Genomic DNA, 27761 nt, shown 5'->3' with positions numbered 1-27761 from the left:
TCAAGGTCTTTACGCTCTCACTGCTTCCACGGTGTTGAATTACCTGCGCTTGGGCACCTTTTAGCCATCCAATAGCTAAGGCAACGGACCCGTAGAGATAGATTATGGAAAACTGATTTTTTAAGTGCGTCGAAGCTCATTTGTGGGTCTCTCGAGTGTCTGCCCAACCCATCAAGCGTTAAATTACACAACCACGTAAAATCAAAATGTATATTTAATCAAGTTCTTCAGATTCTAGCCCACTGTATCATCACAGTCAAGCTAGTTTTTAATGACTACAATGTGTTTTTTCCATCCATGACTCTTTTCTTTTCCTGCGTCAAAGCCAAATTCTAAAAAGAGCTACAGCATTGTTGGATGCACTTAACATGGGGCAGGACGCAACGTCCGCATTTCCCCAATAAAAGTCTTGAAGTATAAAATATGCAACACAAAGGCACACTACTATTTGAAAGCACTTACAAATCATGTTACTTTCCCCCCCCCCAAAATTAAGGACACTTCTAAGTGTCCCCAAACGTATAAACGTAAGTATAGCGTGTATTATTTAAAAACGCTGATGCAACACGTCATTGGCAAAACCTCTGGCCAACAACCTGAACTCGTTAAGAGTTGCAGTGCCAACTATTGGCCTGGAACGGCCATTCCAGTTTGTCTTAGTGCATTCTTGGGTAAAGTAATTTCTCATGCAGCATATAAACCACTTAAACGATGTACTCAAATGCTGTAAATGAACTTTTCACATGGTTTTGCCATTATGACGTCTCATACACACACAGTTACGAGCTTGGTTATGGAATAAATGGAACTCCTCGGTCAAGGTACCACTTTTGTTCTTGACGCAAACTTTGGAATGTGAAAAACATTTAAGTTTCTTAAATTCAAGAATATCGTCAGACATTCAAATATCTCCCGCCGCCGCGCACATTTGTGTCGCGCGTTCAACATTTCCGATGCCATTCCAGCCGCGTCGCATGACGTTTCCGTTTGAGAAAAGGTCATCCTCCCCCCTTGCGGCGGGATGTTTTAAGTACTTGCTGGAATGGCAGCAGCTGAGTGGGAGAGCTGTGTATTCATACATAAAGTATGCGCTGACCTCTGTCAAGTGAAAGAAAGAAAAAAAGGTCACATTCCCTCCCGCTTTTTTAACCACAGAAGGCATCGTGTCGGATGCTATCGGCCAAATCCCACCAGCAATTTTCACCCTTTAAAACAAGCTGTCGTTCTCTCATCGTAACGAACTGATTATTCACAGCTAATTGCCTTTGCAGAAAAAAGAAACACCAAAAAGGCACCAAGGTTAGGAAAGTATCGAGGAATGACGTTTTTGTTTTGGGGCCTGTGCGACAGTGTTGTGATCACTTTTTAGGGGGTGCTTGGGGGGGGGGGGGGAGACACAGACATCTTGGCATAATCTGCTTTTCATGGCGGCCATGTTGCTTCTCCATTCAACTGTCCGTCACTTCCTAATTTGCCGCGCTGTCATCATCAACTTGCTTCAACAGTTTGAAACGGCCAATTACACAGTTGGACGGCCATTATGACCACGTAAGATGAACCCCACTCGCTGAGCCCTTTTTAAATGAGTTTCCCTCATGCAAATTCTTCTTAAAAGTCATAATACTATCATGCAAATGAGTGTAAATATCAGGGGGACAAAAGATGGTTGAAACGGCGCCAAGGAACTTGGAAAGAGAATAGAATCTTTCACAGTTTGCGTCCACCAACAGGTTTGGGGATCGTCCAGCCACAGCTCCGGTCGGCCGTCTCAGCGATGGAGGCGTGGAAGATCGTCCAATCGGACTTGATGTCCCCCGTCTCCCGCAGATCACCAGCAAAGTTCTATCAGAGGTGGGTTGTTGAAACGCCTTCTGATCGGGGATTCTGCCAGACGTTCCCAGCAGAGGCTCACAATGCGTTTGGGCCTGCCACGTTGGACCAGTGTGACGGTCTGAGTACTCCCTGGTGCTGAAAAGTCTCCTTGTGATGAATGCACATGCGTTACGAACAGGGGAACTCTGGGTATGTAGCAGGCGCTTAATGGGAAGTCCCCCGGGTCTCATAGTTCCCCTTCTTCTACATAGACGGAGCTAATATACATTATATCCTAACCCTAAAACAAAAGTTGATAATATATACAGATATATGTACATTCACCGTGTTTGTTTTTCTGAGACGTCCTTAGCGAACATGAACGGTCGGCGACAAGTTGAAGCATGAATGGGGATGTTTCAGACTGGCTGGAAGTTTACAAAATAACCGTGCATTATTCACAAGGAGACTTTTCAGCACCGAGAGCGCTCAGACCGTCACACCGGCATCTTCCCCCACCTTTGAGCCAACTCACCACCAGGTGGTGATCAGTTGATAGGTCCGCTCCTCTCCTCAAACGTCCAAGACACGCGGTCCCAAGTCCAATGATAAAACCACAAAGTCTTCATTGAACTGCAACCTAGGGTGTCCTGGTTCCAAGCGCACATGTGGACACAACTTGTGGTTGAACATGTTGTTTGGTATAAACAATCCCAGACAGGCATTGAAGAATTCTTGTTCAATTCAATTACTGAAAAAAAATGCAGGCTATTTTAGGTTTTTGAACCCTCACTTTGTCCGTTCTTCTATCTCTAGAAACTTCCAGTTCCAATTTTTTTTTCCCCAGTCAAATCTTGAAGAGTTTATTAAACGTGCTTGATGGACACGCGCATCTCAGTGTGTCCCCGGCGTGAAACAGCCAAATCCCATCTGAGCGTGCTCAGTCACAAATCGCCTCCCATTTGCGACCCGCTTGAGGCTTCGGTTTGTTTGGCACATGCCTGCGCGCCCCTCGTGTCTTGAGTGTTGTCGCCATGGCGACCAAGTTATGAAAAACAGCCTTCCATGCAGTTAATCAATGCACATGCTGAGTGTAGTCATCCTCTAAAAACTTGTCATTTCGCATCAAGTACAGAAGATGACTTCATGTTGGAGGTGCTGCTTTTAAACCGAACTCCTCTCTGCTGAAATCAGAGTTCTTGAGCCATAATTCACAGATGAAGTCATTTGTCTCTTCCGCCATCTTTACCGCCAGCATGCAAGCAACCCGGCGTACATTCTTTAGAAAATAGTACAGCGTGGATAAGCTACTCTTACTGAAATTCTAAAAAGTGCTTCGCTACAAGCCAGAGCTTCTTTGGTTTCTCCAGGGAGAAAACAATTGTTCCCCTTCCGACCATTAATAGCTGGGCACATCCTGTACGTGCGTGAATGGGAAGCCTCACATTTACATTGCTACATTGAGAGCTTGAGGAGACAAACAGTGTAGACGGGGCATGGACAAAGGCAAACTGCAAGTATATGGGAACAGACATTTACATTGGGTATGTTTGAACAGAATGTTTGTATTACAGGGACTGAAATTTAAATTACATTTGCATGTACAGACAGACGCAAATTGGATTGTGTCGTGTGTTATATGACTGGACGGATGGATAAATGGCTGCCCCCCCCCCCACCACCACCACCACCCAAAGCCGCTTGGATGCCCCAACCCCTTCCGACAGATTTGACATATCAAAATTCCATCCCTTGTCCAGACACTAATTTACAGAGTTCTGTTATTTAAAAAAAAAAAAAAAAAAAGAATTCTAATCATTTGTGACACTCGGGAAAATTGATTGTGTGCACGAATAACATAACTGCCAAAGTGATTTTTTTGAATGTTTTCATTCAACAAAAACAATCCAACAAACTAGAGGATTCCTATTGTTACGATTTGAATGGTTCCATGACCTGGATGATTGAGAATCTACACATGCATAAAGAAAAACAAAATTTTAACCAAGCACATTGGAATTTTTCATGAACATTTTGACAGTAAGTTAAATGTGACTGGATATTATTTTATATATGTTATTGGACTCAATATCTCTGTGACAGTTGAAGCAAGCTGTCAGGTTAAGGTCGTTGCACCGCCTGTCTTTGTTGATTGGACCGCGACAAAACCGCCACAGGCTATTTTGCAAAACATCACATTCCATTAGTATTAAACAGTTTTTGAGGTTTTCTTCCTTGGACTTTTAACTTTAGAGTTCACTCTTCATTTTGGGCTAAATTTCACTGCAGCATTCTTGTCCTTAAAAGGTGTTGTCATCATCCAACACTAAATGATTAAATCACTCGTTTTGAATTCAGTTATGTCCTGAAAGTATTTTATGTATCAGAAAAGTTGCCCTTCAGGGTGTTTTTTTTGCTCATTAAATCGGTTAATGTTGCTGCGCTTCAAATTTTAAATTTTTATTTTTTTATTTTTTTTTTTGACTACAACTACTTGAGATGTTCAAAGAGTATAACCGATGGAATTTGGGAGCAATTCAAAATCGTGTAAGTCTGTCGAACACTAGCTGCACTTCCGAGCACCTTAAAAAAAAAAAATCTATATATTATTTTGATATACTGTAATTTCCAGCCTAAAAGCCGTGACTCCCCCCCCCCACACACACACACGCTTTCAACTCTGCGGTTTATGTGTTGATGCGCTAAATTGTGCATTTTTTTTAACAGTGGCAAGGGGGCACTCGACCAGAAAAGGTATGGGTGAGACCGGTGGAATGTATGTGCCGAGGAAGTGATTTTTACTAGCACAGTCCTGTTAGCGCTGCGCTAACGTGTTACTGCTGTGTCACAGTGATTTTTACCAGTATGTTTGTTTTTTTTTTTTGTTTAAACTGGCTTAGTTAGCGCGGTGGCGCTAGCGTTAGCGTGGCAGCGCTAGCATTAAACTCTCTGTGTACCGTATTTGTAAATATCTCATGTTTCAATGTCTGTTTTCAATGTGGGCGCTTGCGGCTTTTACACGGCCGCGGCCTATGTATGTACCAAATGGTATTTCCTTTACAAAAGTACTGGGTGAAGCTTATAATCAGGTGCGCTATGTAGGCCAGGAGTTACGGTAATTTTGCCGTATGAAATAGAGCTGTTGTGACAATCTTGGAAATGAAGAAACAGACTTATTAACCTTTTTCAAGGCCAAACTCATCTTCTATTGTTCTTACTGCATTTCTTTCAACTACGTTTGTACGGTGTGCTCGAGTGGCTTGAAAATTGCCTGGAAATAAAACGAGTGGTAAGAACCATCATTTGAATGTAATGGGTTAATTCTGAACAAAGATAATAGATCATAGATAATGGCTGTGCAGACGTTTGATATCCACTGTACTTAACATTTATGCAAAAACGACAATGTATTTAAATGAGGTGTAATGACGCACATGTTGTCTTCTCATGCTGGAAATGCATCTGTGTAATTACAACTCATTCATAAAGGAGCTTTCATACATAAGTGCATCAGCGCAGAGGAGATATGGAGCTTTTCTCCGCACGCTTCTTTATAGCCCGCTGACCACTTTCCTGGCCGCATCTTTAAAAATTGGACACGCAGGACAAGCAGATGAAGCCAATTATAATTATTCTTCATTTGTATGTGATTTCCATTTCTGTGTAGCTCTTCAACAAAAAAAGAGAGAGCAAGAGTTAGACTCAGTAAGAAGATTAAAAGCAAATATTGTACATATTTGTCAAATCCAGGGGTTGGATGAGACTTTCACAGTTTTAAGTCGTCAGGCCCGGTTGCTACTGTAGCTTACTGGAGGAATTAAGTGTCATTTTGTTGCAGAATTTGAGCAGGACCATGGTCTGCCTTTTTTCTAATTAAAAGAGGAACTTTACTTTTTTTTCCCCATCCTCATATGAAGCAAAGTATGATTGTGTGCAAGTTTGACAGGGACGATGGGGTCACGTTGGCTGTATTCATGCCGCATGAAGTACGCACAATCCAACATGTACATTCAGACCAAGATTTTTTGTTGCTACATTTGAGAAGTGACGTTTGGAATGGAGGACCTCAGTTGACACCATTAAAGGGCGCAGTCTAAAATGTTAAGAGATGCAGCAAGCGACAGACGGATCTGTGCAGCGTCTGCAGTGATGGAGATTTTGTTCTGCTCCATTGTGGTAAAGAGGGAGCCAAGTCGAAAGGTGAAGCTCTCAATTTACCAGTCAATCTACGTTCCTACCCTCACCTATGGGCACGAGCTGTGGGTCGTGACCGAAAGAACAAGATCCCGGATACAAGCGGCCGAAATGAGTTTCCTCCGCAGAATGTCCGGATTCCCCCTTAGAGAGGGGGTGAGAAGCTCAGTCATCCGTGAGAGGCTGTGTTGAGCCGCTACTCCTCTGCATTGAGAGAAGCCAGATGAGGTGGCTGGGGCATCTGATCCGGATGCCTCCTGGACGCCTCCCTGGTGAGGTGTTCTGAGCATGTCCCACCGGAAAATACCCTGAGGATGACCCAGGACTCGCTGGAGAGACTACGTCTCTTGGCTGGCTTGGGAACGGCTCAGGAAGAAGTGGCTGGGGAAAGGGACGTTTGGCTATCCCTGCTGAAGCTACTTTCCCCGGGACATGACCCGGAAAAGCGATAGATAATTGATGGATGGATGGATGGATGGATGCAGCAAGTGGACTTATTTGTCCAAAGGAAATGAAAATGGGGAAAAAATATTTCTATATTGTGGGAGCTAAATGACTCACCTTCTTATTCAGTGTCTGTAGAAAATGTTTGGCTCAGAATTGACTCACATGTACAAAATTGTACAAACGCAGCCTGAATGCAAATTCAAGAGTTTCATTTCCAATGTTAGTCGCATTTGGGATATGTTAGAGTTCGACGTGTTGACTTCTCCATCGAAGTCTTCTTCCAATGTCCTTTGGTGAGAAAACAAAAACAACTCTGATGCAGTCCTTGGGCATTATTTTCAAGCTGGGGCTCTGCTGCTTCAGCTTTGTTGATGTTGCTATTGAACGAAACCTAAATGAACGTATTGGTTGTCACGAGTTTGACGAAAACGAGGGGCGAGGGGAATGTGGCACTTCTATAGATATACAGGGAGTCCCAAAATATGTATACACAAATTAAATAATTGTAAACTTGACGTTTATTATAATTCAAATTATTTCGAACATGTAAATATAAATATTTAAAGTGCCTAAGCATTTTTTTTGCACCACCCTGTATATTGTCATGTACTTTCTTGTCATGACTAGGAGGAAAAAAAAAGTGGGAACTGGAGGAGAAAGAAGGTATTCTCTTTTTACTTCTCGGATGTCGACTACAGTAATTATTCAAGGGGAGAGTACGTGGAACCAACATACTGAGCACTGCAGCAACATCAAGACTATGGAGTATGCGCTTCACCAATGGGCAAGCAATTGCCATGAGACACTTTACCAGATCACAAAATAGGAGGCCAAGTGTCTGCCGTATGTTACTCTTGGCTGCAGGTCATGGTAACCATTCCAGAACAAGCAGTAAATATATTGGAGACTGTGGAATATCTACTCTACCACTGACTAACCAGTTGTCATGAGACAACAACAACAACAGTGAAGAGCCACTGGCTCCCGTGTTTACTTTTGGGATGTTGGGGACTGCAAGAAGACCAAATGTATTCGAGGAAGGCTGAAAGCAGAGACCAACCAGGCATTGCAGCAGAGTGATCACTGTGGAGTATCTGCTTGGCTAGTGAGTAGCCAGTCGTCACAGGACAATTTTGTGTCACAATTTACGCCGTCATGACTCTCAACAAATATTTTTTGGTTGTAAAATATTGACAAGGCCCCAATCTGTTTGGGACCATATACAAAATCTGGACAAATCCACTCTTAACACATCTCATACCTACGGACGATCTTGGAGCATAATCGTAGAAGACATAAGAATTTGAGGTCCTTGGTGAGGAAGGAGCCAAATCGGAACCAAAACAGCCCGATTGTCTTTTTGTGAATACCGGGCCAAAGGGCAGCAACAAATAGGGCAGTGCAGCAAAGTAGAAACTTCAGCTGATTTGCTCCATCGATGTTTTACATCTGCTTCAAACACCAACTGCAAAGACAACAATCTGCTTGTGTTACTTTTTTTTTTTTTTTTTTTTTTTAATTAAAAAAAAGCAGCAGAGACTTGCCAAAACGAGCACGAACCATATCGTTATGTGGCGGCGTTGAGCAGTCAGCCCCTGCAGACCTTCACTGGCAAGACTCGAGGGGGCGGGGACTCTGATCCCTGAGCCAAAGTTGCCAGGGAAGATTATAAAAATGTGTGCTGGCACAACAGCAGACATAATTGGGTGTTTAACAAGTTAACGTTGGAATAAAAGTGCTTGTCAGCTCTTTAGCATGTCACATGTAAACTGTGACCGGAGCGCATGCTAATGACAGGGATTTTAATTAAATGCCTTTTCTCCACGTCCACAGTATTTCAAATGTGTTCTAACTCAATTCCAGTTTTTAATTTGAATAATTCCTTTGGTTAAAGCCCCTTTTTGGATTGAATCAAGATGTCCGTTTGTAAGAGTCAACAACCAGATGCCTCTGTGGTGCTTTAGCATGAAAAAAAAAAAAACGGAGCCATGTTGAATTGCATGGTTCGTCTCTAATGCAGTGCGGAATCACAAAGGTTCCTTAATCTGCAGCATTAAATTATAGTTCACGTACCGTAATTCCCCGCCTACAGAGCGCACCTGGTTATAAGCCTCACCCAGTACATTTGTAAAGGAAATACCATTTTGGTACATGCATACGCACCCACATTGAAATCGACATTGAAACAGGAGATATTTACAAAGAAAGACAGTACACAAAGTTTAACACAAAAAAAATAATAAAAAAAATGTAAAATATATATATATATATATATATATACACACACACACACTCACACACACCTGTAAAAATCACAGACATGACAGTAACGCACTAGCGCAGCACTAACAGAGCTACTATCTAACCAGCTAAGGTTTAAAGATAGGGTCAGGGTTCCAAATTAGGATTTTAGACACAGGTTGGGGGTCCCAACAAGAGTTTAAAACAACTGGTGGAGCTTTACAATTTGAAATTGAGATTTTGACCTTGGGAACGAGTTTCAAAGAAAGGTTATGGTTTCAAATTAAGTTTTCAATGTACAGTTTGAAGGTATGGAAAGGGTTTCCACAATGGGTTAATGGTTTTAAACAATGTTTAGGGTTGCAAATTGGGAGGTTCAATGTGGGGGGTTGAAGCCACCTGGCTTTGAGTTCTAAACAATGGTCATGGTGCAAAATTTGCTTTGAAGCCGGAGTTGCAGTTTCAAATGACGGTTTTAAATCTTGTTTAAGGTTTTAAACCAGGGTTAGGATTCCAAATTCATGTCTAAGGCAAGGATTAGGATTTCAAACAAGAGTCAAATTCGTGTTACATTTCATGTACCCACAAATGGCACAATTGACATGTGAGAATTAGTTTACCCTCCCCGGTCTAGCTACACATTTATAGTTTTACATAAAGAAAGTTTGAGAGGTTTGCAATGATCACCCCATTTATTGACTCAACTTGTGTTTTAGTGTCGATTTCTAGTCACGGGTATATTAAATTAGAATTATTGTTGTAAAATATTTCAGTGCATGTGCTGCATCGGTACGTGTTGGCATTAAGCTGCAAGTTCTCGGTACAGATTTCACAGTTCACTTTGTTGTGAACGCTTACGCGGTCATGTCATGGCATCTTGGGCTGGCCGTTACGTCGACGACGTTGCGACACCCCTTATCAGTCATTCAAATTCCGGATTTTGCTGAATTTAGTTGCGGGCAATCAACCGCTCATTAAAACTAGGTGCTAACCCGGGGCACACCGCACCATAGTCATGTTCGGTCACATTGCTTGGCGTGCTTCAGGCCAGAGATGAAAGGCTCTGTCTATGGGGGGGGCAGGGGATGAATTATCAGGATGTGCAAAACATGTCCAAAACAGACAGGAGGCTTAATGCGTACAGATTACATTAAGCAAAAAGCTAAAAGGCAAAACTGGATTCAGGATGCTGTGATTTGGATCCCACTTTAAACTCTCCAATAGGAATGAAAGCACTCCCCCGGCCCACCCTCCCCTTTTGGCCCCTTAGGCCCGTTAGCGCACACTTGATGGGCATCCTTCGTTACCTATGTGACAATGCCAAAAACCAAACGAACATCGGACCACAACAAAAGCTGCCCCTGTACACAGTGAGCCCGATGCTTGACTCGATGCTCATCAGCCTGATTAAACCAAAATAATCATAGTAATGACGTATGTCCGAGGGCGGTTTGGAGTGGGGGGGCTGCAGGCAGGATGCTAATCTGGGAGGCTCGTGCCGACTTCCAGGGGATAGCAGAATTTCTGCGTGGCCTTAGATAAGGCCGGCGAGCCCCGCATTCGCTGCAGGAGCCGGCCGCGTCGGTGGGCCAAGGGGCTTGCCGGAGTGCGATAAGATGCTCCCGAGCTTTGGCCCGCGGCTCAGGTATTAGCCGCCGTCCGGACAAAAGGAACGCAGAGGAATCTGAGCCCAGACGGGAGGAAGACACTCTGGGCGTGCAGATAAGTGGTGCTCGGACAACGGGCTCTGCCGATGCCGATGCCCCACCCCCGTTGGGCCAGATGAAGGGTGGCTCAACATGACGTCCCATCATGCACTGCACGCAAAGCAGTAGATTACTGCTGCTGTGTTGAGCTGCAGGACGGTCAGTGGATGTATGAAATACTGTAATCCTGGAATTATGACTCAATTACGTTTTGTTTCCATGCACTTTCATCTGCCTCTCCTAAATGGACTTCACTGAGCAGTTAGCTAATTGCTTTTTTGGTACATAACAGTTGAAGACATGCACACATTTCAGAGGATTTTTTTTTTTTTTATGCAAGAGGTAACTAGATACTATACAAGTGTCGCGTTTCATAGCGTTTTAAGACAGGGTTAGGGTTTAGGTTTCAAAGTCAGGTTCGATTTAGGTTCACAAACGTGGCTTAGGGTACGGAAGTAAATCTGTGCCGCCAGGATTCGAATTTGAAATGTAACTTGATCACAATTTCAATAGTTGGATTTCAGTGTAACTTTTCAATGTTAACAATTCAACTGGCTTCAATTCGGTGTCTGAAATTCACCGTCTGTGCCACAAGGCAGGGTTACTTCAGGTCAGAACCAAACAGCCAGCCAATCCAGTTATGCTATCTTCGTATGTGACGTCACATGACACACAAGAAAGCCTAACTGCGATTGGCTGGCTGTTTGTTTCTGACCTGAAGTAACCCTGCCTGGTGGCACAGACGGTGAATTTCACACAGCGAATTGTAACCGGTTGAATTGTTAAAATTGAAAAGTTACACTGAAATACAACTATTTAAAATGTGATCATGTTACAGTTCAAATTCAAATCCTGTTTTCTGCAGCATTTCAAATTCAAGTCCAAGTTGCACATATTTACTTCCATGTTAGAGCTTCAAAAAGTAAGGTTTGAGTTTCAAATCAGGGTTTCAAGATATAGGTTGGGTTTTACTACACACCGGCAACAAGTATACAGCAGAGTGAATGTGGATGGAAAGACATGAGCAATAGCTTGCCGATAATGGAAGCACAGGCCAAAGAAGAACCGGTTATATTCTGTTGAAGATCCAAAGAAAGTTGAACATTCCAGCAGTGTTGTTCCCTCAATTAACTATGACAATAACGGGTTCATACTCATCCCAAATGTCCATTCAGATTGTTGCTCCAACAGTATTGTAGCCATAACAACGTATACTAAAACTCAGTATTTAACCTGAGAACTCTTCTGAACATTTTTGCCTAATTTCCTTTTGGAAACCCCAGGTTGATCTTTACAAATTAACATTGCGCAAAATGTTAACCCTCCAACTCTGACAATGTGTGCGGCGTGGCTATGTAAAAGAAGATAACAGATGCGCAAACATCCACTCCGCAGTCAAGCCAGGCACAGTTTAATTACGGACCGCCCCTGATTGAAGTAAACAGCGCGTGATTGTCAGTGCACTAGCGTTCCGAGAAGTTCCTCTGGTTTAAAATCGAGCTGTCTGCTTTCGGCCGTTCACGTCAGCGGAGCGCACGACACCGCGTCGGCCGGCACGCCAAGTTATTTTCCTCACTCCTCCAAAGAGACACCTTTACCCAGACTGAGAGGGGAGGGACGGAAATTGATAAGAATTTACAGGTTCTGATTCAATTATCGATAATGCTTAGAGTCGATTCCGTATCGATTCACAGTGCCGGAAAAGAATGAAGTAGTGTACAACACCACAAATAGCATTGATGCTATTTTAAGATATTATTTAATAATACCTAAAGGTGCACATTCTGCATATTGGAAATATTCACTCCTTTAGAAGGAGAAAAAAAAAAACTTTGCAAGGGTTGCAAAAAAAAAAAAAAAAAATAATAACGTTTTATAGCCAAACTTTAGAGTGCTTCTGCCTTGACTATGTTGGAAAGGTTCAAAACCAAAATACACCCCCCTCCACTCCGCTTTTGAAACCAAATGCAAGAATGAACCATTTCATCGTTCTCATTTTCAATCGTTGCATTTCAGTGTAACTTTTCAATGTTAACAAGTCAACTGGCTACAAGTCGCTGTCTGAAATTCACCGTCTGTGCCACCAGGCAGGGTTACTTTTGGTCAGACCCAAACAGCCAGCCAATCCAGTTACGCTTTCTTAGTATCTGACGTCACAGACAGCAAATTTTACACGACGAATTGTTGCCGGATGAATTTAAGACAGAAAATTGCAGCAACTATTGAAAATGTCATCACTTTACATTTCAAATTCAAATCCTGGTGGCACTTATTTACTTGCATAGTTCTCCCCTTGCCCCCGACATGTTGTTTTTCGTTGTTGGTTTTCAATCCCCCATGCCTACTTACGAGCCCGAGGGAGAGCTTCAGATACAGCACTCGCACAACACCTCACCCACCATCCCGAGTCTCACTCACGGTTTGACATACGTGGGCATTCAGTTAAGAGCTCAGCCGCCAAGCCAATTAAATACAGTATATTTAATTCCAACATTTACCACGAGAGCCGTATTGTACTTTAGTTCTACACTGTCGCAGAGGTAGATGATTTTAGTTTCGTACGACTTGACGAGAGTCATTTACATCGCCAAGTTTACGACTTGGGACTTTTTGGGTGAAAACTTGTGAAATACTTGACATCAGTTACTTATATTTGAAAATCTGCAGCATGTCCTTCGCTTTTGAAAGTTTTTTTTTTTTTTTGTGTGTGGTATTTGCTAACCTGGAGATACACCAGTGCGAAAGCTAGTTTGTGAAATGCATATTATGGAGGGAGCTATGACGATTCATTTAGGTTAAAAGGACTGCTACTGTATGTTAAATATCGGGTGGGGGGGGTAAATTGGATTGTAGAAATAAACGAGAAAAAGTCAGAACAGACGCAGTAATCCAGGATTGTCTAAAAGTGATGGCACACACCTAAACGGAGAGAAGCCCGAGTGCTTAAAAGAGCAATGTGGACATGGCTGACTTGAAAGTAAAAGTAAATAGACCATCAAAAGAAATCAGGCACTAAATTGGAATTGGGGCATAAAGACCTGCAGTGTAAACCCAGCGTCAGATAAACGATAAGTCACCTCCTTCGCCTAGTGCCCGAGTCGTACTTTGTGCTAGGGACTCTGCGGCTTTAGAATTTACTGCCAGGCCGCCGCCGGTGGTGGTGGTGGTGGCGTAAATGATCTCCGTGAGGGGGGAGGCGGCCTGTCACCATGACGCCATACTTCACCGCAAGCGAGCCAATTCTGATCGCCACATAGTGCAAAGTTGTATATCACGCCGACCGCAGATTGCGTCGTGTTGTTACGAGTAACGTGGGGAAGGTTGGTCAGGAGGAACTCACGTCGCCTCGCTGGAGCGAGTGCGATTTACTAGGCTGCCGTACAACAATTTGCATGAACACACAAGACTATAAACATCTCAAATGATTTGAAAAAAAAAAAAAGCACAGTAGATGTAAAATAGTGAATATACATATATGCAGTTCATGATATTTATTAATCACAAAGTCTTCAGGATAGTATCGCGTGTATGACAGTAGCTAATTAGCTCCAGTACATTCATATTCATCCATCCATTTTCTGAGCCGCTTATCCTAACAAGGGTCGCAAGAGTGCTGGAGCCATCGGAAAGGAGGCGGGGTACACCCTGAACTGGTTGCCAGCCAATCACAGGGCACAAGGAGACAGACAAAAGTCACATCATATCTAGGGGCATTTACATTTAGTACATATTACTTTCAAGTATAATAGTATATATAACTAGTATAATGGAATGCAGCATAAGATGTGAAGATGAGAATATTTTGACAAACTCCCGATCAGCCAATTTCTTGACTGTCTTAAGTTCCAAATCCCTTAAAATGAATAGATTGCCCCTTTCAAGGTAATTATATACTCTAGCAGAAAATTGACATTGAACTGTCGATTCAAACTAAAACAGCAGCTACCTTGGGTATTTTATTGACAAATATAAGGGGAAAAAATGTGCATTTCTCAAAAATGAATGAAGATAATCATTTGAGAAAAGCCCAAAAATTGTATGAAAATAGTCCTGTAGCAGGGATAAAATATTTGTGGGTTTGCTAATTCTTGGTTACTCTGGTGGTGTTGTCAGTAGCGCCCCCTGCAAGCAAGTTGTGTACTGAATTCTATACAGTAGTAGCAAAACAATGCAGTGTAGAACGGAGGCTCGCGACCTCAGCGCTGCTCTGTGTCCGGCTGTATTGTGAGCCATTAGCATCGTCTCTCGAAACGGCGATCCAGATGAGGTCCCTGGACCATTAATGGTCTCGTGTCTCATAATTTACCCATATGGCTCGTCCTATGCAGCTCCTTACTACAACATTTAATATTCATGGGATATTTTAGTTGACGTATTTGGAGATCAGTTAACGTCTCCGAGAGGTGAGAACGCGAACTAATGTAATAACGCGCTTTTATTGGAGCCCGCTATGGAAATAATTGATGCCATTTATGTAAGATCAATTATATGATAATAAATGATTACCGCACACAATTAGATAGGCGGTGTGTTTGTCGGTGACTTTTGAATCTTTAGCTATTGTATTCCTATTCATCATTTCACCATGCCTCAATTCCATCACCCCAGCCCAAAGCATCCCGTCTTCAAACATCCATCCATCATTCATTGGTTTATCCATTCATTATCTGTCTACCTGTTCATCACCTATTCATCCATTCCACTCAAGTATTCACCGTCAGTCTACACATCATTTTCAGAAATCATCCAATCTGTCGGCCCGTCTGTCCGCCATCCGCTGATACATAATCCATTCATCTGTACAAGCAATCCATTCACCGTCATCCTTCGCTCATCCCTCCAACCATTCAAAATCCATCTTTTCCTGACTCTCCCTCCAGACCTGAAAAATCCATCAACGGCATTTATCAATCATCCATTCATCATATACTGTACTCCAACTGTGAGTCATCCATCGGTCACCACTTTTATCATTAATCCATATTTGTCTGTCCATCCACCCTGTCACTGTACCTTCCAAAACATTTACTCATCTGTCATTCATCCGTCCATGGATACCAGTCATCCATTTTCAAAGTAAGCATTTTTCTCATCCAACTGTGCATCATCTGATTGATAACTGACCCATAATCCATTGAATTCATCGGTTGGTCAATCATCTTGCCACCTGATATCCTCTAAAAATCAATGTCACCATCCATCATTCGTCCATATCATCCATCACATACCATCCATTTTTTCCGAATCAATCAATCTTGTCATCCATCCATCATTCAACCACCCAGCCATCTGCCTTCATCCACATCATTCATTCATCTGTCTTTATCAATCCATCCGACCATGAACCCTCTAAAATTCATCGATAGTCAGTTGTTAGCTGATCCAACAGCACAACGCCGGCCAATCCTGGAGCCAGCCGACAACACCAACACTCCAACAGCATCTCCTCACTTGTACCCGTTCTGAATCAAAATCTGAATGATTAGCCCAGGTCGCCTCTTTGAAGCAGTCTCCATGACTGAATTGAACTTCAACTGGGTTGTCCTCATGTCTTTACCCTCCCCAATTTGCTGTGGGCCAACATCTGACGAGTCGCCGATTTTTTCTGTCTTCTTCTTCAATTCTCAATCAAGCGCACCCTGGGGTCACGAAAGCCGTGGATTCCTTAAGGCTTCAAACGTCGTCCGTGCACCCCCTCAGACGGCAACAGTCTTCTGCTAGGGGGAAGACGTCTGCCAGTGGAACCCGCGCTGAATTCAAATGCATTTATTCCTCTGAATTCACTCCTGGGAAGCCTCTTCTGCTCTCCGAGGCATTTGTTCCATAATAGGCCGAGCTCCTTCTCCGCCGAGGGGTCTGGGCCACTTATCTCCATTTTCTAATGCACTAAGCCACGGCTTCCTTCATTAGACCTCGCGGTGCCCCTCTTCAATCGTGTTAACCGTTTCCTCATTTCCCTCGTCGGGCGGCCCGGGACAGTCAAGCAGAACGGTCGTCTTCCAACTGGAAAGTTGCGGGTTTGAGCCTGTGCTCAGGTTGAAGTGTCCTTGTGCGAGATGTTTGATTCCCGAGTTGCTGTGTTCTTAACAGGTGAAATAGGAAGACGGAGTATTAAAGGGTTTTAAGTACCTTTAAACCTGAAAAGTACCGCAATACTTTTCAGTAGCCCAATTCCTACCACATTTATGTATTAAAAATACTTTTGATATTTTAACTTCAGATACATGTGACCAGACCTGGTAGTTTTTTGAGACATGAGCAATCATTTAAATGACTTTTTTTTGCTCTGACAAGCACAAATCTGAGATATGCAAGGTTCCGTATGGTGAAGGCAAACTGAAACCCACTTCACAAAGAAATCTGGCAAAAAGTGTAAAATTCTTCCAGAGACTTCAAGTAGTTTATTGCCACTCCCACTTTACGTTTACTGCCAAATTCAAGATAAAACAAAAAGATACCGTATACAAGTGGTCAAACAAGCCGACAACTTTGCCTGAGGAGCGCCCTCGCTATCTTTATGCTAACACAATGAAAAATGACATTCAGAGGCTAACAGTCAGTACTGATAAGCAATGGGTATTTGAATACTTTCATTAGCTTCAAGCATAAATCTTATTTTGTGTATTAGTGAGTCTACATAACGAGTTTAATTCCCCCCCCCCCCCCCACTGAACTATTGTGAATTTTCCACGATAGTCTACTCCATTGATATGCATCAGAGTTTCTGAACATCTCATCCATCTCCCTTGTAATTGCTCCATCATTTGCACATTTGGCGTAATTTGCTTGAATGAAAGCCGGCGTATTGCTGAGTGAAGCTGTCACAGCTCAGTTCATATGCGAGAGATGTACACACGCTTTGTAATAGGCTGCCTCTGTCGAGAGAGGATGTACCTGTCAAACGGCGAGATGACTACATGTGGTTGTCGAGTTGAGAATGCCAGCATCTGCAACATCTGCGATGAGCTCCCCCCGATGAATCCACGCCTCGCTGCCTTTTTTGGTGTCTTTGCAAAATGAAATTATATTTCCAGAACGTTCTGTAAGACCAAGCGGAGGACGGCTGACGCTCGGAGCCGACGAAGTTGAACGTGTAATCTAATGGATGACAGGAAGTAATACAATATGATAACTTACTGTTGGGGGTTAAAATAAGAGTTAAGGTTCCAAGATGGAGTTTCAAGCCTGGTTTAGGCATTCAAACAAGGGTAATGGCTTCAAATCAGTCTTTAAAGCTTGTGAAAGCATTTTACAATAAGGTTTCATGTCATGGACGTTGTTTCCAACGAGGTTTGTGGTTCAAATAAAAGTTCTAGGACAGTGTCAGGGTTTCGCCTTAGGGCTTCAAGATAGGGCGGGGGTGGCCAATCCAGAATATAAAGGCAGTTCCGTTGCTGGGTCGTGGTTTCTAAAGGATCTTTCTGAGCCAAGGTTAACAAAGGATGTATTTTGAAGCCTGGGTTACGGCTTCCAAAGAGGGTTTAAAACCCAGGGAAGGGAGGGGGTTTCAAAGAAGGGTTCGGGTTTTAAGATAGGACATCAAGACAGTTTCGTTGCAGGGTTAAGGTTTCTAAATTGGGTTTCGGACTAAGAACTTAAAAGTTGGTGTGTGAAACCAGGGTAAGGGTTGCAAGTTATGGTGTCGTGAGCAAGTATGGTCTCAAAGTAAGGAGGCAGGGATAGGACTTAAAACAAGTGTCAGGTTTAAAAGTTAGCGTCGAGTTTAGTTGAGGCTTTTCAGTTATATTTTCAAGACGGACACAGGGTTTCCCAAAAATAAAAGGATTTTAAGACGCGGGATGTGGTTTCAAAGCAAGATTACAGTCAAATTAGGGTTTCATGGTCGACGGCGTTTTGAAGTCAGGTTTGAAGCCAGTCTTAAAGTTTCAAAATAGGGTTTGAACCAAGCCAGTGTTGCGTTGGATCTACATCGGAGCAAAACCGTACCGTTTGCGACTGCTAAAGGCTTGGGAAAAAACTGCTTTCCTAATGAGTTTCCTGGCCCATATCAAACAGATTTCCTGGCTCGTGACCAGCTTGTATCACCTTGCAAGTCTTGTAGTTTATGCCATTCTATCAACAATCACTTTCACTGTCATCACATTTTGACATATTTGTCAAAAAGTGACATAATAATATCCACAAGCGAGACAAGTACGGTGCGGAGCTAAATTATCATACCGCTAGAAACTGCTTGACACAAAGGCTATATATTGTAGTGTGTTATTATCTTGTATTTTGATGTATATGGGACACATCTCGGCCCGCCGCGCTTGCGCTGGTTAATGGGCTCTCGCAGCCTCTTGACTGTTCATAAATCAGACGTTCAGCTTTGGCACTATAACAAATTGAGTAATCTAGCAAAATGCGTGTATCTATGAATCTTGACTGCAAATGTATACGCAAAGAGCGCAGACGGAGTACCAAACGCGGAGCCTGCAGTTATCTGCACGGCCCTGCACCGACCGCAGTGTGTGGCTCTCATTTCGACATACACAAGTACGCCACCAGATGTCTCTCTGACCCAATTTACGACATTTCTAAGCAACAAGTCTGTGCTTGGACGATTTTTCTTTGCGTGGGGATCCAAACTGAGTTTCGAGCGACCTTGAGCTATGCCGGCGCTGCAGTGAAGTCAACGCACTGTGACGCCCTCACGTGGGCAAGGAGAGCCACGACCACTGATGCATTTTCGCAGTTTTGTGGAACGGAACAGTTAAACGCACAAATTCGAAACGAAACCACTTGCAAGGAGCATGAAACGGACTTGCACACTGAACTAAATACGTGGTAAACCAGAGTGACGACAGTTCTTGACTCATTAGGACACGGACACCCCACACATCAACAAGAAGAGTTTCCAAAAACTGATGTTTTCTTTGTGCAGGCTTTTTAAAGCTGGGGTAAAGTTTCAAATTACTACCAGGAGCCACGGGTACGGTATAAAGTCAGGGTTGAACTTTTTACAACATGTACTTTTAGTGCCAATGTTCGCAGCGGCCTAGTCGAAAGACATTGCCCCGTATTGATTGTTGCGTACAAGAATAAGCCTTCTCGGTGCCTCGGGAATGAGTTCAACGAGAACAACACTGGATGCTCATCACGCTTGTTGGGGGGGAAACAAAGAGCGTCCTTTAAGAAACGCCACAGTAGCACAGAGTTCGAGACTGCGGAAATGGAATTGATTTTCACTTTGTCTTTTGTGTGTTTAATTATTTAAGCGCCACAGTTGGAGAAGCGAGCTTCTATCCGCCGCCCGGGGACAACAACTTAGCTGTCACGGGAGTTTGCCAATTTAGATTCAGCTGTTAAACGTTACATTCTGGACTGAGAAGGCGCACGGTAGAAGGCTCTGGGTGGTGGTGTGGTGTCGGGGGGGGGGGGGGGGGGGCACGTCAAGGTCTTCACGTGTTGGCCAAAGGTGTCATGGCGTTGTCCCGCCAAGTGGCGTCGATGCTAAAGCACCACGTTCTTTATTTTTCAACGTTTAGGTTTTTTTTTTGTCAATTGTATTCAAATGATGTTCTGCAATAGCTTTTTAATCTCCATCAGAGAGAGAGTTTCGCCAGACAAATGGGATGAGATCAGGGAGTACGTAAAATATCCGACGAGGGCAAATAACACTCTAGACCACTGTTACACTTCCATTAAAAACGCATATCGTGCAATCCCCCGCGCACCCATTGGCTTCTCTGATCGCTGCTTGTTCGACTTAAGCCCTACGTACAGGCAAGCACTTAAGTGCGCAAAGCCCTTGGTAAACAAAAATCTGTTAAAAAAGTAGACCAACCAGGCAAAATTAGAACTTCAAACCTGCTTTGACTGCACGGACTGGAGTGGCGCCTTGATGCATTCCCGGATATTGTTACTGCGTATTTCAGCTTCAGCGCGGAAGTGTGTGTACCAACAAAAACTTTTCGCGCACTCAATAACAAGCCGTGGTTTACAGCCAGACTTGGGCAACTCCGCCAGGTTCAAGAGGCAGCACAGACTGCCGGAGACGAATTCCTTAAAGCAGATTCTGATTCTTTAATTTTCCAGATGGGATGCAAACTGTCTCAATTTTCCAACTCTGGATGAGATGGAGGACTTGTCAAGTCAATTAGTTCAAGACAAAGTCAAGATTCTTGGCAAGCAAGTCTAGAGTAAAGTCTTTCTGAAGTATTTGGCAAGAAAGTCCCAAGTCTTAAAACTGGCAACTTGAGTCGACTTGAGTCAAGTCACTTGATTCGAGTGGCTAATTTCAAACGTAACAGAGCATACTGTGAAAGCTTGATCATCAGGTAGAGGTTTTCTTTGGAGCTTTAAAAATCATGATTCCCCCGAGGTTTTTATACACAACTGAATCACTTTTCCGTGTGATGCACTATCAAATGGAGCCGATCGGCCACTACCCCACTTGCTCTTCATCACGCCGGATTATCTTCCTTGGTTTCAGATTCACATCTGAGGTGGTCCCGTGGCGACATCTGTACCTGGCAAAATGTTCCCTCGGCCTGTCAGTTGCATGTTGCCCACTTTGGCCCAAATGTGCGCCGGAGTGTCAACTCCGACCAGCGGCTGAGAGGATCAAGCTGTTCGAGTCCACCTGGGACCCAAAGTTTGGGAGTTGTAAAGACGGAAAAAGATGTCAACTTGTCATTTTTATTCCCGTTGATGGATGGCAGATGATCCTCCCTCAACAGGTTCAAAAAAGACAAACAACTCACCATCTCAGTCCAGAAGTAGGGTTTCTACTCAATGTTTCAAGTTTTGCTAAGGGTTTCGAATAAGGTTCAAGGTTTAAAGCCCAAGGTTATGGTTTGAGGTCAGGTAGCGGTTTCATATTAAGGTTTTAAGACAGGGTAAGGCTTTCAAATAAGGGTTAGGCTTTAAAAATAGGCTTTGGAAACAAGGTTAAGGTTTCAAATTGGGCTTTAAGGCCATGATTATAGGTTTGAAGACAGGGTTTGGCTTTCAAGCAAGGGTAAGGCTATAAAATATGGTTTCAAAACGGGCAGAAACTTCTAACGTAGGGTTTTGAGTCAATGTAAGAGCTGCAAATTTAGCTTTCAAGACAAAGTTTACGTTTCAAGATTTTAAATAAGGTTTCATCAGGACATTCAGGTTTCACGCCATCATTTGTTTCTGTTAGTTTTTTGTCCTGAATGTCGTACCAGGGCGGCACCGACTGCCGGAGATAAATTCCTCGCGTTGTTACATAGTGGGCCATTAAAGCGGATTCTAACATTCAAACAAGGATAAGGCTTTCAAAGTACAGAGAGTACTTTTAAATGTGGCGTTCAGGTGAGCATAAGGGTACCAAACAAAGTTTAGAGTTTTAAATTAGGAGATTCTGACCAGGATTGGGATTTAAAGCTTGGGATAGCCTTTCAAATAAGGATTTCAGGCCAGCATTCAAATTTAAAAATCTGACTTTGACACCAGGGTTGATGGATCAAAGAAAGCTTAATATTTCAAACTTGGGTCTGAAGCCAAAATTTGTGTTTGGAACAAGGTTTTGGGTTTTAAATTTAGCGTTTCTGGCAAGACAAGTGTTTTAGAAAAGGGTTTCAGGCCAGAATTATCGTTTTGAGAATTAGGATTTCATCTTAAGGTTGGATACCCCTTATTGTTTAAAGTTAAGGTTTCAAATTAGGGCTTCAGATTTGAACTTCGATCTTTGTCAGAGCCAGAAGCCTGCTAATTTGTCATGATAAATGACAGGATGAAAGAAGATTTTTTTTGTGCCTCCCATTTCAGTTTCTAAATTAGAGGGATCAGCGGGTTTCTCTGTTCCCTTTTTTTTTTTTTTTTTTTAATCCCGCTGCCATTCAGCCGGCGTGCGGAAAAAGGTTAGTGTGTCGCACATTCCGGGACAGGGCCCTGTGAATGCATGAATGGCGCTTCCGCGAGGAGCCAATTATATTTTAACAAGACCTCTCTGGACAGCAGGTATGACACTGACACAGGCCATTGCTCTCTCCCCACACGAGCTTTGGGAAGCAAGAACGAGGACCTTATTCTAATCAAATAAGATCAGAAAGATGGCCGCCCGGATCGTCACTTCTGATTGCATTCATTCTGCGCGTTGAGAGGGAGCCAGTCTTTCCCCATTCACACCAGTCCACTTGACTCCGGCCGGGACTCTCGCGAGCCTTTGTAAGAAATCTGAATGCCTTGTTTGTTTTCCGCCATTTTCCTTCATTTAAAAAAAAAAAAAATTATTTAGCTTTTTTGGTGGGGTGGAAGTTACAGTAATTCGATGACCCATCTAGCTTGTGCATGACCAATCAGACACTAGTCTATACACCCAAACTCCCCGTTTATTGGCTGAAACTGAACCTGGAAGGCATCCATTTTACTCAGTTATAGTCGTGAAATCTTGGAACAACCGGACGCTCCTTCAGAATTGCCACTCCACGAAGGAATCGGCATTAAGAAGCCCCCCTAGTCTTTTTCCCCCCTCTTGCCACATGTTCGGTGAATAATGCAAAGCCTGTTAGCGCACCGCGTGATCAATTCTCCTATGTAAAACCACAGGACAACTCAGAGGAGTAACGGTTTTGACAGCGCATCATTATCGCTCACATACATACAGACAAACAGGCTCGCCAGGAGTGCTCAAGGGTTTGAGGTGGAAGGGAACGTCAGTCTCAAAAGGTTTGTCGGCGGGTATTACGCGGGGGTGGCGGCAGATTCTTTAATCTGGTCCCCGAAAGGACGATCCGACGACTTAATGAAATCGCCCTCACTGATAACGAGCTCACAAAGACCGCCGGGAGTACTTACATATGTGGCTGGCGGTGACGTGCACAGGCTCACTCTTTAATCGTCTTTGTTTGTACTTTCAGAAACTAAGAAACAAAATTCCGTGTACAATTCAGCAACGGATTTCTCCCCCGACCTTCTTGTGGGACAATATGTTGCAGTTGTCCCTCATTGTAATCTCTTGTGTGAGTTCAGTGCATCAAAATGTTTTTATTTTGATTGTACTCTCTCATTTACAATATCACGGGATTTTTGCTTTGATTATTTCTCCCACGCAAACCCTCACCGCTGACTCACATACCAATAGGTGTGAGCCAGGAAGAAAACAAAATGCTTTGAAGACAGGTGGAGGGATCATTAGCCACTAAATCAAAGAAGCTGAAGTGTCTTTAGTGCGTTGGAAGAAAGCTGCACAACCGCGGTAAACATTGTTCATTGCTTCTTGAATGCAGCATACCGCCACTAATAATCCACAACAGGTGGTTTGGATAGAGGGAGGATGGAGACAGCCACTGGTGCTTATTAAAATCGCTTTACTGAAAAAAAAGGAGACAAGCAAATTCCTCACCTGATATTTCTTGACTTTATCGAAAAGAAACATGACTTGACATTTGACTGATGACTATAGAATATTTTTTTTTTCCCCTGTCTTAACTGAAAATCAATAGGGTTCTTGATTGGCATAGTGCTATAATCCACTGCAATTCCTCACTGCTAGCTAGAACTCAAAGCAGTCAGTTTCAAATAAAAACAAAATTTCATAGGGATCCTTATGAAAGAGCAAAATTAAGCGCCACTTTGCGTCATTAAGAAATAAAAGCGCTTGTCAGTGGTGTTGAATGGGCTTTGATTGCGCTCACTTCCAGGGCAGGTGCGAAGACAAAACGTCAAATTTACGCCAATCGATCACCATTTAGTGCCTCGTGTGGCGTGGGCCACCTGCCGCTGACGAGGGCGCTGTGGGGAACTCGCCGCATGGATAAAATATTTTCGACTGCATGCGCTTTACGACTCCAAAACAGGTGACATCATTAATACTTTTTAAACCTCAACATCCAAACTTTTGATCCACGGTCACCTTTACTTTAGAAAATGCGTCAAATGCTAAAACGGATCCAACGCTGGTCAGGGTGGAACCGCACCATTCTGCACGTTCTTTTTGAAGGGATGAGAGTTGGAGCTTTTTCTATTGAACAAGTTGTCAAAATTTTATTTCGCTTAATACGAACACAATACAAAACCTTAATGACAGGCTAACAAAATTAGCGTAATTTCCGACCTGTAAGCCGCAACTTCCCCCCCCCCACACACGCTTTCAACCCTGCAGTTTATGCGGTGATGCAGCTAATTTGCTCATTTTTTCTAATGGCTGCATGGGGGCACTCGAGTGAAAAGAGTGAGACCGGTGGAATATATGTGCCAAGGAAGTGACTTTTACCGGTCCGGCCCTGTTACCACTGCGCTAGCGTATTACTGCCATGTCTTATCGATTTTTATCAGTATGGGTTTTTTTTTAACGGCCCTGTTACCGCGGCGCTAGAGTTAGCGGAGCGCTGCTAGCATTAGTATGGCGGTGCTAGCGTTAAATTCTCTGTGTACCATCTTTCTTTGTAAATATCTCGAGTTTCAATGTAGGTTTCCGTATGGGCACTTGCGGCTTTTACACAGCTGCTGCGTATGTATGTACCAAATGGTATTTCCTTGAGAAATTTACTGGGTGAGGCTTATAAGAAGGTGCGGTCTGTAGTCTGGGAATTACGGTAGAATCAATTCTGCAGTGTTGTAACCTGTGACGCAGCAGGAATTTGTACACAAAAGGTGCTGCAACATGTAGACAGATAACAGGCATAGATTCTTAATTCTGTGCAAAAAAAAAAAAACAGCAACATGACTGCAGGGTATGTGAGGAGTTGCTGTATGTTTTATGTCAAGATCATTTTCTTCGTGTGCATGGTCAACAGCATGTAGGCCGAGCTCTTCTTTGGTTTTGCCCTGGTAGGCTGGAAGTCACCTGGCACTACGCTACCTCTCACAGATCAATTTTGCGCCAACACCGGACTTCTGGGTGACAATAAGATTGGTTCTCCATACCTTGCTGAAGATGTTAAAAATTAACATTGCTGCTGTTGTTTCACGTTATTCGGATGCATGCTGAAGCAAAAATTTTAAATGCAAAAATCTGAAATAATTCAATTTTTCTACATCTACTTCCTTTGTTCTGTTCCTTATTAAAATTGTTTTCTGATGATCTTAATGTTCACTGTGCTTCTCTCACTAGTTTACACAAGAAGAGATTCAAGCAAATAAGCAGGGAATTTTTTATTTTTTTTAAACTCAATTCTAACTTAAAAAAAATAATAAAAATAAACCTCGGTCCTCTGTGTTGTCACCCAAGTGTTTCTAATGAGTCGGCCGTTGGTTCGGGCGCCAACGCGCATTTCTAATCCACCGAGGTCGCGCAAACCAATTCTGCATGTTGGGAACGCGAAATAGCAGAAAGTGCGTACGCGCCGAGGTCACCCAGCAGCTCGCAACGCTCCCCGCGCCAACCTTCAGATGAAGGGAAACTTGAGCCACCACAAAAAAAAAAAAAAAAAAAATGTTTGCACATTACACCCACGTTTCACGGACTGTAGAAGCATTGTGTCCACACAGTAAGACGCGATAACCTTAATACAGTAAAAGTACTGTACAAACTCCAGCAGTTTGCGATGCATTTTTCCATGGTGATATGAATTCAAATATATACAAGTATATTGAGTAGACGAATGGATGTATTTTTTTTTTGTAGAAAATTATTCCTCTTCCCCTCCCCCCATCAGCCAATGAATCCACATGCACAAGTCACTTTCATATATCATATATATATATATATATATATATATATATATATACACACACGTCTGTCCATCTATTTTCTTAGACGCTTATCCTCACAAAGGTCGCGGGGAGTGCTGTAGCCTATCCCAGCTGTCGTCGTGCAGGAGGCGGGTACACCCTGAACCGGTTGCCAGCCAATCGCAGGGCACATCGGGACAAACAGCCGCACTCACAATCACACCAATGCGCAATTTAGGGTCTCCGATTAATGTTGAGTATTTTTGAGAATGCGGGAGGAAACCGGAGCGCACGGCGAAAATCCACGCAGGCACGGGGAGAACATGCAAACTCCGCACAGCCCGGGACCTCAGAAGTAATTTATAGACGCTAGACCGCAATTTTTTTTTCCACAAACATGTAGAATTTTACATTTCTTTAATCCTATGTAATTCAGTTATATGATCATTTATCTAGCAGTCAATTCAAAATGTATTTTATTATTTTGCCTTGGGGGGGGGGGGGGGGTCCATCCACTACAAGACACCGAGCTGAGCTGCACCAAATGCCATAGTTTGGTCATTAATTATTAGTCTTTGGTATGAAATCCTAGCTTATCAAAATCCAAACTGTCTTGAAACTCTTCTTTTAAACGTGCGTGCGCACGCGAGTCTTATCCTGTCCTGTCCTCCTCTTGATGCAAATGCGCAGCAGCGTTTTCTGTTCTCGGCCTACGTTTTGTGCTTTCTTTTCTCCCCCCGCCCTCTTTCCGGCTTTATCTCGGACCCGCTGGCGAGCACGATTGCGGAAATTAAAGCCGACGCAAATGCGTGCGGCCGCCCACCCGCCGGTTGCGCTGATAAAGCGAGGAGAGCTCCACAAACTGCGTCGCTTCACGCGTTTAGGTTCAGCCGGGCGCGCAGGTGCGACGGGACAATCTCACCTGCGTGCCTGTGCGCGGGTTGATTGGTTGAAAGGAACCGCACTAAGATTCCGATTTTAGGTGTTTAGCTCTGCAAAGTGAACCCACGTTGACGGAAAAACGCTGAGAAAAAGATTCCCCCCCCCCCCCCAATCCCAAACATGAAACATGGCCTCGCCGTGGCTTAATTTGTCGTGTGTAATCATGGGGGGGGGGGGGGATAGCAAAGTAGCAAAGTAAGGTCAATGTTGTCTTTTTAAAACACGATATATTAAAGATAAGTGCTGAAAACATGCAGAGACAAAACAATTTCACACTGCATTGTTGAGATATGTTGAACTTTTTCTTCATTTCACTTGTACAGATTTTCTGGTGGGTATTTCAACAAAATAAAATAAAAAAGCCGACGTACTCACTTGGGCTTTGCGGGATGACTCGCCCCGTTTTGAAGCCCACGGGCCACAATATATAAATACCAAGCTGATAGCTACTCGCCCCAACTGACAGTTGTTTAGTCGTAATAACTTGGCCCGTTTCTAACACTGCGGCGTACAGTTGGCTGTCAAGTTATGCGGACATTCCCTAGAACCTGAAAAAAATTATTTTTCCGAGAGTTTTAGGTGCTATTTATTCAGGCTGAAGACTGTTTTACTTTTATTGCACTTTGATTATTTGCTTAAATATGACCTTATACATGTAAATCAACGGACAAAGCGTTGCCCATTTGCTAATCAGACAAGGATGGGTTGCGGAGCCGGTGGTTGTCCTTGATCTTTGTACGCAGAAAACCGGCTGGTGCCATCCTCCTACGAACGACACCAGATTACTATCCAGGACCAGGGGGAGGTGGGGGTGGGGGGGCAGCCACTTTT

General features: G+C 43.4%; 1 protein-coding gene across 5 annotated transcripts in view; it reads right to left on the bottom strand.

Annotated features, from left to right (window-relative positions):
* Window positions 1-27761, bottom strand: part of igsf21a (immunoglobin superfamily, member 21a) — a 300524-nt gene that overhangs the window by 271037 nt on the left and 1726 nt on the right. For 3 of the 5 annotated variants that reach the window (XR_009796948.1, XR_009796950.1, XR_009796947.1), the window contains one exon: window positions 27274-27695. The gene's annotated coding sequence lies outside the window, so the exon portion shown is untranslated. Of the gene's footprint in view, window positions 17499-23633; window positions 23687-27273; window positions 27696-27761 lie in introns of those variants that run through there. The other 2 variants (XR_009796949.1, XR_009796951.1) reach the window with 2 other exon arrangements.

Source organism: Syngnathoides biaculeatus, chromosome 10, assembly GCF_019802595.1.
Source record: "Syngnathoides biaculeatus isolate LvHL_M chromosome 10, ASM1980259v1, whole genome shotgun sequence".
Lineage (NCBI taxonomy): Eukaryota > Metazoa > Chordata > Actinopteri > Syngnathiformes > Syngnathidae > Syngnathoides > Syngnathoides biaculeatus.
Note: the sequence above shows the minus strand (reverse complement) of the source record. Positions and strands in the feature narration are given on the sequence as shown.